The sequence below is a fragment of the Pteropus vampyrus genome, unplaced genomic scaffold (genome assembly GCF_000151845.1).
Source record: "Pteropus vampyrus isolate Shadow unplaced genomic scaffold, Pvam_2.0 Scaffold195, whole genome shotgun sequence".
Taxonomy (NCBI): Eukaryota; Metazoa; Chordata; class Mammalia; order Chiroptera; family Pteropodidae; genus Pteropus; species Pteropus vampyrus.
The window spans coordinates 2,099,705-2,110,781 of NW_011888976.1; positions in this window are offsets into that span (position 1 = coordinate 2,099,705).

The window sequence follows — 11,077 nt, forward strand, 5'->3', positions numbered from 1 at the left end:
TATTTATTTTGCCACAGAAGTATAAATTGCTGAATTTCTTTGAAGATTATCCTTTAAATTAGTTTAATGTGTTTATGTTTCAAGCATGTTTTTGGAAAAGTTTCTATTCTAAAAGATCAATGAATGTGTCAGCTATTGATTGCTTTGTAAATATTTAAATAAAGCAACATAAGTCCCATGCACTACCTGGCATGAACTTTGTTTGGCAACCCTATGTAAGAGAGTAATCTGGAGTTAAGATATATTACCAATTAATCTGAATCTAGTTATTTTTATCCTCTAGACTTGATACAAGCTGCCTATTGAGGCTTGCACTACCCAGTTAACCTCTTCAGCCAACCTCTTCAGCTGCCATAGTAGTAGGGTACTCAGATCAGAAGAAATCGTTCAGAACAGATGTATAACTCAAAAGACAGGCTCAAAAGACAGGGAAAGATGGTGTTTTCAGCCATCTTTCACCTGACTCCTGTAATTTTGGCTGCTCTTAGAAACAGATCTCTTTTAAATAGAAGTTGTTTTTTAGATCCAATTTAAGCTTAGACTTATCTCTGGAGAAGTCTCAACAAGGAGAACTATGCAAACATTGTTTATTAAATGAAACTGTTTTTTAGGTTCTTTTAGAATTTCTAAATGAAAATTCAGGTAGGAAATGATCATTATCAAAATGGTATATGTACAAAGAGATTTTATCTGTATTTACTCGCCTGTAGGAAAGCAGTCTAAATATCTGCTTCTGACTCCATGGGGACAGAAAGTAGGGCAGCAGGCGAAACTTTTATCATTTGCTCATAGTTTTAAAATATAAAAAAATTTTCATCTGGGCCCAAAAGGTAAAAGCTGCTTTTTAAAATAGTCCATTTGGATACAGGAAGATCTAAAAGACAAAACAGGCTTGTGTTTTGAGTTATTTAGACAACCTAAAAAAATTTATTGTGGAGAAAGTAAAAGGAAAACACACACATGCCCACACTGCTGATTGATGAGAAATCACGTACGCAAACATCTGGGAAAAGAAAGCTACCTAGAAATGTGAAATTCAAAAATTTCAAGAATCATTTCATAGCATTTGCAGGTTTAGGAGGCAATAGAGTTCAGTGATTACAAAGTTGGACTCCATTGGCTAACAGACCTGGATGCAAATCCTAGCAACGTCCCAGCTGTGTAACCTTGGAGAAGGTACTTCACTCTCTATGCCTCAGGTTCACCATCTGTAAATCCACAATAACGCCGCCACCACCTCATGTTTGGTGTGAGAATTGAGACAGCATTTGTAAAGTGCTAGGTATGGGGATGCATACAAAAGAAGGAGGTCAGTAATGTTAGCTTTGGTCATTTTAAAATTCTTAGGCTGGTGAGAATGACAGGAGACCCAGAGTTGTCACTGAGCAGAAGCATCAACACTTCCCAGGTGGTTCTGTTAGGTAGCTAGTCAGATATGAGCGACAAGGGGAACAACGGAATAGGGGATCAGCCTAGAGACCGCCCAAAGGACACCCTGATGGTAGTAGAATTCTGGGTATGCACGTGCACACTAGGCAAAGAATTATATAGCGGCCAAGTGTCAATCAAAATGACCTCAGGTGCCAATCACCTAGGAAAGCTTTTGGAACCACGTATCATGGCCCACATATAATGCAGACATTCCCACTTCTGGGCCCTTTTCGCCCTTCTGAATCATTTTGTGTAGCTTTTTTGTGGCCCTTTTGTGTAGGTTATTGTGGTTATAGTGCTCTGTTACAACTCTCCATTGAAACCATGTGCCTCCTTGGGGCATGCTTTGTTTTCCTAAAATATACTTTTAATAAATCTTTTCTAAATCTCACTGACCTAAAAAAATAATAAAAAATAAAAAATAAATCTCACTGACTTGTGATTCTTCACTACATCAATGAGGAAGAACCAAGGAAAAATGCTAACTACACTTTTGAACCGGTATCCCTCTCCACGCCTACTGTTGGGGCAACACCCAACTCCAATCAGCCCCGACAGTAACAGTTCCTGCATTGGAGGCGGTGAGAGGAGGAAAATGCCATCTTTCTGATTGAAAAGTTCCTTTTTCACAGATAGCTTTAAGGTACTGTTTTAGGAATACAGGTTTTGTTTTATTATTCTTAAATTGTGTAAGTTACATATAGCTTTGTATGTATGATATCTTTTATAACCTTTCAAAAGTAGGTCTTCATGTACTACATTTTAATACGTTAATTGCTTTAATAGTGATACATGTTCTCAGACATGCACAGTTCATACTTATTTTTTATAAATAAAATTAATGGCCAAGTCAGATAATATTTCATATGGTCTGCTTGGGTAGTGAAGCCTTTTTATTCCTCTTGAGATCCAGTAGGAGGTTAGTATTTGTCCCTTGTTTTTGTCACATCTGTCTTTCTGTGTTCAAATTTAACTAGATAAAATTTGAATATCTATATCAATTTAACTTAAAGGGCAAACATCAGATTGGGAGAAAACACATCCTCTACTTACATTGCAAAGGGTTGTATAATTAAGAGGCATCAGATAACTCTAGAACAATGGATTAATATCCTTGACATATGGCAATCATTGTTGTACAACTTTATAAATTTGGTAAAAATCATAAGAATCATAAAAATTATTTTACTCATTGTAAAAGTAAAAGAATTATTCTTTTAACGATGGGCGAATTTTATGATCTGTAAAATGTATCTTAATAAAACTGTAAAAAAATCCTTGATATATAAAGAACTACAAAACAATTGGGAAAAAAACAACTCCATAGCAAAACATAAAAGAGATATAAGCACAGAAGAACAAGTATGGATGGCTAATAAAGATAAAAATAAGCTTGGTTTCACCCAGCCTTTAGGAAACTATACTCTAACACAGCAGTGAAAGCACTTTTTATGCATTATTTGGACAACTTTTTATATGTCAATTCAAATCATATAAATTATTTGAGTAAGTAGTACATGTAAAGTGTACATGGATAAAAATGGAAGAGGATGTAAAAGTGTACAGGGAAAGTTCCCTTTCACCTCTTTGTTCCAGATCTCTAGTTTCTTTTCCTCCAGTGCAGCCAATGTTATCAGTATCTTATGCAATTTTCCAGAGGCATTTAATGCACGTACGAGAAATGTGTATATTCACCATCACTGCTATGCACAAATAGCAGGGCACTGTATAAATGCTCTGCACATTGCCTTTTGCTCTTCCACTTTCAAGTGCTTCTGCAATGACTACCTAGAGAGTGTCCTCCTCATTTTTTCTATAGCTATATAGAATTTCATCGTGCAGACATACAAGTTTATTTAAAGGTTTTCTATTGGTGGAAATATTTTTTCAGTATTTTTCCTTTAACATTGCACTGTACATACATTACTTCACATATGTGTGAGTATGTGTGTGGAGTAGATTCCTAGATGTAATTTTGACAAATACAGCAAAGCTTCTAGAGGTTGATAGCACATAGCATCAGTGAAGGTTTGGGGAAATGGATAGCTCACACACTGTTTTGCAGTAGCAAAAATTAGAAATATGCATATCTTTGACCTAGAAATTCTATTTCTAGGAATCTCCTCTACAGAAATTCTTACAGATGAACACAACATTATATGTTCCAGCATTGTTTTAAATGGAAAAACGTTGGAATCAACCTAAATATATATCAATCTTAGTAACAAAGTTATAGTACATCCATACTATGGAATATTATGGAAAGGTGAAAAGAAAGAAGTAGACCTTCATGAGTTGACATGAAAAAGCAGCCCTCTAATATGTGTTAATAAGAAAACCATGTTACATGAGTGGTATGGTCCCACATAAGACAGAAGGAGAAAATAGATCTATAGATCTAGATCCAGATACCACATATCCCCTCCCTCCCATTTTCCCTACTTCTCTCCTTTCTGTAAATGCAAAGAAAAAGATCTGGATGTACAGTATACATTAACATTTTGTATTAATTAGCTAAAGAGAAAAGAAAAGGATTGAAGAAGAATAAAAGGGGAATTTCTACTTTTATTTTTCTGTATTTGGAGCACATATTCACATATAACTCCTATAATTTAAAAAATATGCCATTTGTAAGTACAAATAAAAATTCTAATGAAAGGTATCAAGTACCACTCCAAGACTTTCTTTTTTTATTAATCATGAAAAATTTCAAGTATACATGAAGTACAGAAAATAATATAACAGACACTCATGGATTCACCATCCAAATTTAACAGATGTTAACATTTTGCCAAATTTGTTACAGATTTTGCTTTAAAAAAAAAAAGAAAATGTTACTGCTATAGTTATAGCTCTGTGCCCTACACCCTCAAGGTGGAAACTTTCTTAAAGTTATGTATCATTTAAAGTTTTTAGAACATAAATAAAGTGCCCTTAGATAATTTAAAAGAAAAAAGTTTTAAAAGTTAAGCTTAATTTCCCCACATTTTGTAGAAAACTTCCTGTAAGAGGGATTACAAATTGCATTTTTCTTTTTATTTTGAACTACTTGGAGAGTTTGTGCATTTCCTGTTTATCACTCCCACCACCCCCCACCCCCCCCCCCCCGCCGTCCCCCGCCGTCCCCCGCCGTCCCCCGCCGTCCCCCACCGTCCCCCGCCGTCCCCCGCCGTCTGGTCTCACTCTTATCTCCCCGAATGAGCATCTTCTCTGGGCTCTTTGTTTCCATCCTTTGCCCTCTGTTCTATCTTGACAGCTACTGCCAGACTATCTTCCTAAACCAAGGTTTCTCAACATAAGCATTCCTGATGTTTTGGGCTGGATACTTCTTTGCTATGGGGGCTGTCCTTTGCACTGCACTGTAAATGTTTGGCAGCATCCCTAGGCTCTACCCATTAGATGCCAGCAACACCTTCTCCAGCTTGGACAACAAAAAATGTCTCTGGACTTTGCCACATGCCCTCTGGAGGACAAAATTGTCCTGGTTGAGAACTACTGTCCTAACTGTGGCATTTGATATCACTTCCATGCTCAAATAGCCTCCCATTTGACTACTGCATTTTTAAACCCTCTCCCACCCCAACCTGATGTAATTCGTCCTTCATTTCCTGCTCATTTCTTACTTCTTCCCATCAGTTAGGTAGATTCTCTTCTTTGGGCTTTCGTGCATGCTTTCTTGCATCTAATGGTTTCTTATCAGTTACTTTCTGCCTGTCCAACCCCTGTTTGCACTTCAAAATCCGACTTAAGTGCCATTTCTTCACAGAACATTTTCTGATGACTTTGGCTTCAACTGTGTCTTCTTGGAGGCAGTGAATCTTATGGTTCAGTGGATGGGCTTCAGAATCAGATGAATGTGGGGACAGCCCTGATGCTTCCATATGCAAATTGTGTGACTTGGACAAATAGTTTAACCTCTCTGTGCCTTGTCTCCTTATTAATATAATGGGGACAACAACCTCTACCTTGCAGGGTAGTTGAGAGGATTAAATCACATTTTGTAGACTCTGCCTGATGCCTGAGTATATATGCTATTTTATGACTTTTAAGTTGTTTCACATGTGTTTGTCTTAACAAAGAGAACAAAAATTTTTAAAGAAGAGAATTATGTGTTAAACTTTTACTTTGTCACTCCACTGATAAATCCTTTGTAGATGCCCAATAGATATCATTGACTACATGGGAAAAATACTACTGTACAAATATATCAATTACAACATTGTTACTGTACTTACTCACAACCTTGACCACATAACCTGCTGCCTCAACCTTCCATTCCTTCCCAATGAATTTCAGAAGCATTAGGTTTATTACCTCAATTACTTTTAAAATAAACATACACCACCAGCTGGTTACTACTCTGTTGAAATGACTGAAATGATGTATTGCTCCAGTGATGAGTGAGGATGACTTGTGTCATAGCGCTCTTCGAAATACAGATGGAACTTATGATACTCAAAAGTTCTATGACATCTCTTTGGGATAATCCTCTGTTAAGGTGCTGGATGTTGCTAGTAGTTTAAATTTCTTCTCCATCGGTCATAATGAAGAGCACAAGTTTAGAATTCAGACGATTGTAATCTCAATTCTGCTGCATACTAGCAGTTTGACTTTGGGGAAATTTTAAAACCTCTCTAAGCCTCAGTTTCTTTATCCGTAAAATGTAGGAAATAATAAACATACACCACCAGTTGGTTACTACTTCCTTATGAGACTGCAATGAGAGAATGCATCAACTCTTAGCACAGTGTTTGGCACATGCCAAGTGCATGGCAAATGTTAGCTACTCAGTCATTATTTTTTCTCTCCACAAAATTCAAGCACCAGCTATGCTCTAGGCCATGGGGAAAATAAAGGCCTTGCTGTCATGGAGTTTAATGTCCAGCACTTATTATTTTGAGTGTAGTAGATAGTGTGGTAGGGGCATTTTGAGTGTGGTAGGGGCATTTGATCATTAACCAATGTCACCATAAAAAAATTTAAATAAATAAGTATGTAAGTAAGTAAGTAAGTAAATAAAATGTAAGGGACATTTGATTATGTGGTAGTAGTAAAAGTCTTATTGGAAAAATTACCAACCAAAAAATTCAAACAAGAGACTTGAAAAATTAACAATGTTATTCTATGGTCATACAATGCTTGGAAATAAGTCTGATATGAATGTAGAGTCTTAACCTTCTAGAAAGCCTCTTACAACAAGTATCATTTTTATTGTTATGGCAAATGAGTATAGTTGGTGGATTTAGCAGTGACACGTGAGAGAACTTGCACACAGAACTACAGAGCCAGAGCCAGGGACTTAAACTATCCCATGTCCTGCCATATATACTTTCTAACCCACTTTGCTGCTCACATTACATCTTGGGCCTGAGATACCTTCCATGGTGATGTGTATAAATTTAATTTTCTTTTTTGTAAGTTGGTTTTTAGAAACCAACTTCCAAAAGGATAATGATAAAATAACTCACTTTCTCTGCTGCTTTTAGCTTCACTTAAGAGGAGTAAATGGAGATTTCCAAGATATTTGTACTTATCACTCATTGGGGGAATTTTACAACTGATCTGTAGCATGAACATGAAGCCCTTTGCTTCTTGGCCTCTAAAACATATATCTTTGTACATGTTTCCCCAAATTTATTATAAAGGAAAACATGGAGTGAAAGAATTAATGATATATCACTCATTCTTTGGAGGCTAAAAGACTCCTGTAGAGAAAGAAGCAGTTCCCTGGGGCCTTCTCTGCCTTCTCTGGGCTGTTTTTCTACTCCATGATGGAGGTGACTTGTGGTGACATGACAACTGTAAGGTCCAGGGCTTTCTGACTCAGCATTTTAGGAGAGATTAACTGGGAAATTTTACTTCTAGGAGTTGATCTTAAGTAATTATTTAAGATTATTAATAATTATTAACAAATCAATAACTATATTGATAATTATATTAATAACACTAGTTAATAATTATATTAAAATATAATTTATAATTATTTATACATTATTAATAATGTCCTTAATAATTATAGAGATGTAATACAATCTAGCTATAAACATGTTCATTGCAATGTTGCTTACAATAAAAATGAAAACTCCCTAAGTACCCAACAACAGAAGATTAGATAAGAAAACAGTGGTAAATCCATATAGTGTAATATTCTGCAGGTGCTTAAAAGATATGGAAAGATGTTCAAGATATGATAAGACAAAAAAAGCAGACTGTAAGCAGTAGGCCCAGTAAGATGCTATTTTAATAAAAGAAAATATCTCTGTGTTAGGTATATATGTATAAGAAATGACTGGAAGGATATTTAGAGTGGGTCCCTGTGTATATGGAGATTATGAGTAATTTGAATTTCTATCTTTTTGATTCTCTGTAGGCTCTGGAAATAACTAGTGGAAGTCATCGTTGGTATCTGTTATGGACTAAATTGTGTCTCATCTAAAATTCATGTGTTGAAGTTCTAACTCCAGCACCTCAGAATGGGATTGTATTTGGAGATAAGATCTTTAAAGAGATAATTAAGTTAAAATGAGGTTGTTAGGGTGAGTGTTAATCCCATATGACTGATGTCCTTAAAAGAAGAGGAAATTTAGACACAGACATGTGCAGAGGGAGCAGATGGCCATCTACAAGCAAAAGAGAGAAGGTCAGAAGAAAATGACCTCACTAACACCTTAATCTTGAATTTATAGCTTCCATAGCTGTGAGAAAATAAATTTATGTTGTTTAAGCCACCTAGTCTATGGTATTTTTTTATGGTAACTCTAACTAAATAATGTAGTACCCAACCCCCAACAATCTTCACATCTTTCTTCTTTTCTAATAGCACTCCAATTTGTTTAGGTGTCTGCCTTCCTCTGTGAGAAATGAGTCCAACCCATTCCCATGCCAATGGTGACAAGTCCATTCCCTTGCTAGTTACCGATTTAGATTATGCACATGTGACTCAATTCTGGCCAACTAGAAGTAAAAATTCTGGTGGGTTTCCATGTTTTCTTAGATGATGAGATACACCCTAAGGCAGAGTTCTCTGGTTTATATTTTTACTGGATATTGTCATATCTGCAATGAAGACTAGAACTGTGGCAGCCATCTTGGGATTGTGAGAGAAGCTAGCTTGAGGAGCCACCCTTCCTTGAAAAAGATAGAAAAGCAGAAAAATAGAAAGAATATGAATCCTTGATTATGTCTTGTAACCCCAAGTAAATCATCCTGGAGTCAACCACCTCCAGACTTGTTTAATGAGATTACAGTTTATTTTGTAAGCCAGTTGGAGTTTGGTCGTCTCTTACTTACAGCCCAAATCATCCTAATTGGTACAATTGAAACCTAGAAAAACAGGTTAGAGAAAAATAGGTTCTATAAAAGCATGAACTCCTATATCTAATAAACTACTCCAGCATAAAACAGCTTTTCTTTGGCTACAGCCCAAGGTCCTAGTGAAGGACTCATTTTGTTCAGAATATGGACACCCATAGAATATACACTGGAATGCCTCCCTTTTCATGTTCCCTTGTCACTGAACACAGTGAGTACAAAAAGCCAAGGGCCATGTTGCATAGTAATCTCAAAGGATTATTTAACTGAAATAGCTGCCATATCCCAGCCAGTTAACTCATGAAATGCACAGCTCAAGATGCTGTTCTGGAGGGAAGCTGGGGGACTAGAAAGCATAAGGAATTAAGTGCTACCTGCAAAATGATTCTATTCATGGTAAGATAAGATGAATAAAGATTATGTATAAGTAGAAATAAATATAAATAAAGATAAATAAAGATTATGTATAAGTAGAAAGGATAGAGCGTGCATACAGGATTTGTTTTCATTGGAGAAGGGGAGGAAAGAACAAAGTCAAGACTGTTTCCTGGTCCCACATATTTATAAACCATTTGCTGTGTTTAGTCTTTCCATTTAGGTTCCTTTTCTAATTTCATCCCCTTAGATGGGGTAGTCTTTGTTAACTACTCCACCTAAAGTATGGTGCCCTATCTATTATTTCCTCAGTCTCTTCTATGCACTCATACTGCGTTGTTTTTCTTGATAGCATCCCTACATTGACACAATTTCTCTAGAGGAGATTCTTTCTCTCTCTCTCTCTCTCTCTCTCTCTCTCTCTGTCAATCTCTCTTTCTCTCTCCCTCAGCAGCACTGTGCAAATCAATCAATGATGTAGACCCTAGGAGACTTTGGAAGTTAACTGAAAAGTTTTCACTCTCCTGCTGGGAATAGACCTTAAAGAATTTCACACAGGCATAAAGATTTATATATAGTAGAGCATTCATTACAACATTGTTTGCAATAGAAAAAACTAGAAAACAACAGAAACGTCTATCAATAGGAAGCCATTACATAATTTATGGTACATCCATACTAGGAATTATATGTATTAGTTAATGTAATTAATATTAATATTAATATTAATAATAGTACCTAAGAGCTCTTAAATTATTATCTCTGTCTCATCATTTATTTACTCTAAAACTCCTCTGAGGTATGAACTTTTATTATCCCTACTTCACAGATAAGTGAACTGAGGCACATAGAGGTTAAATGATTTGGGCAAGGTCAGACAACTAGGAACTGGCAGATTTAGGATTCATGACCAGTCTATTGCTAGCACATACACTTTTGACCACTCTTCCATATTGTCTTCCAAGAATTAAGATATTCATATATATATATGAATGTAATATATATGTATATATATGTGTATATATATGCTCATATTAAAAGAAACTTTTAGGAATTTTATTAGCTGAAAATAAAATGGGTCTAGAATGAATCTGTTCAAAAAACAAAAGATATTGATAAGTGAGTATATATGTGTGTTGCGTATTATCAGTGCTTAATTCTGAGGAGGAGGGGAAGTGGAGAAGGTAATGGGAACTTTCATATATACTCTTTATATTCTTAAGATGCTTGGGTCTTTTATAACAATAATGTTTTCGTGTATTAACCGAGTAATTAAAAAACAATTGTGCAACAACTAAAGCTACCACAAGAGGGCTCAATAGCTGCTTACCATGATCTCCCTCTAGAGTTGGTGCCAAGAGAGCTGTCCAGGTGCTGAAGTGTGCGGGTTGAGTAGTTCACTGGAGTGACACTAGGGGAACTAGAAAGCCTCTTGGAGCCTCCACTGCCAAACTCTGTAGATGAGAATCAGTTGGAGTATGGGACTGAACTGAAGTCTTTCATCCTCTGTGTAATTCCAGCATAAATCGGCTCTAACATGTCAGGGTAGGGTGGGCAAGTGGTAGTATTTCATTATGCTCCTCACCCAAGAAAACAGATGACATTTGCTATTAAAAACCTGGGTGAGATGGGCAGCTTGGAAATTTGGGGTGGAAGCTTCAGTTAGCAATAGAGACCAGGAATTCCTACCTAGTTCTAAAATGATTGGAAGAGGATATGGCCTAGAAAAAGAAGATATTTTAAAAAAAAGATTTTATTACCTTGAATTAATTTAAGAACCCAAACTTTAAACTTCTTTGTCATATAGTTTGTAAACAATGGCCAGGCCCCTTACTTTGCTGTTTCATAAGAGACTGTAAATGCAAATGTGGAAATAAGAACTTTGTAAAAATGAAAGCTTCTATAGTGTTCAAACTTGGTTAAGGATTAAAGAAATACATATGCGTATATACTGCTCCTG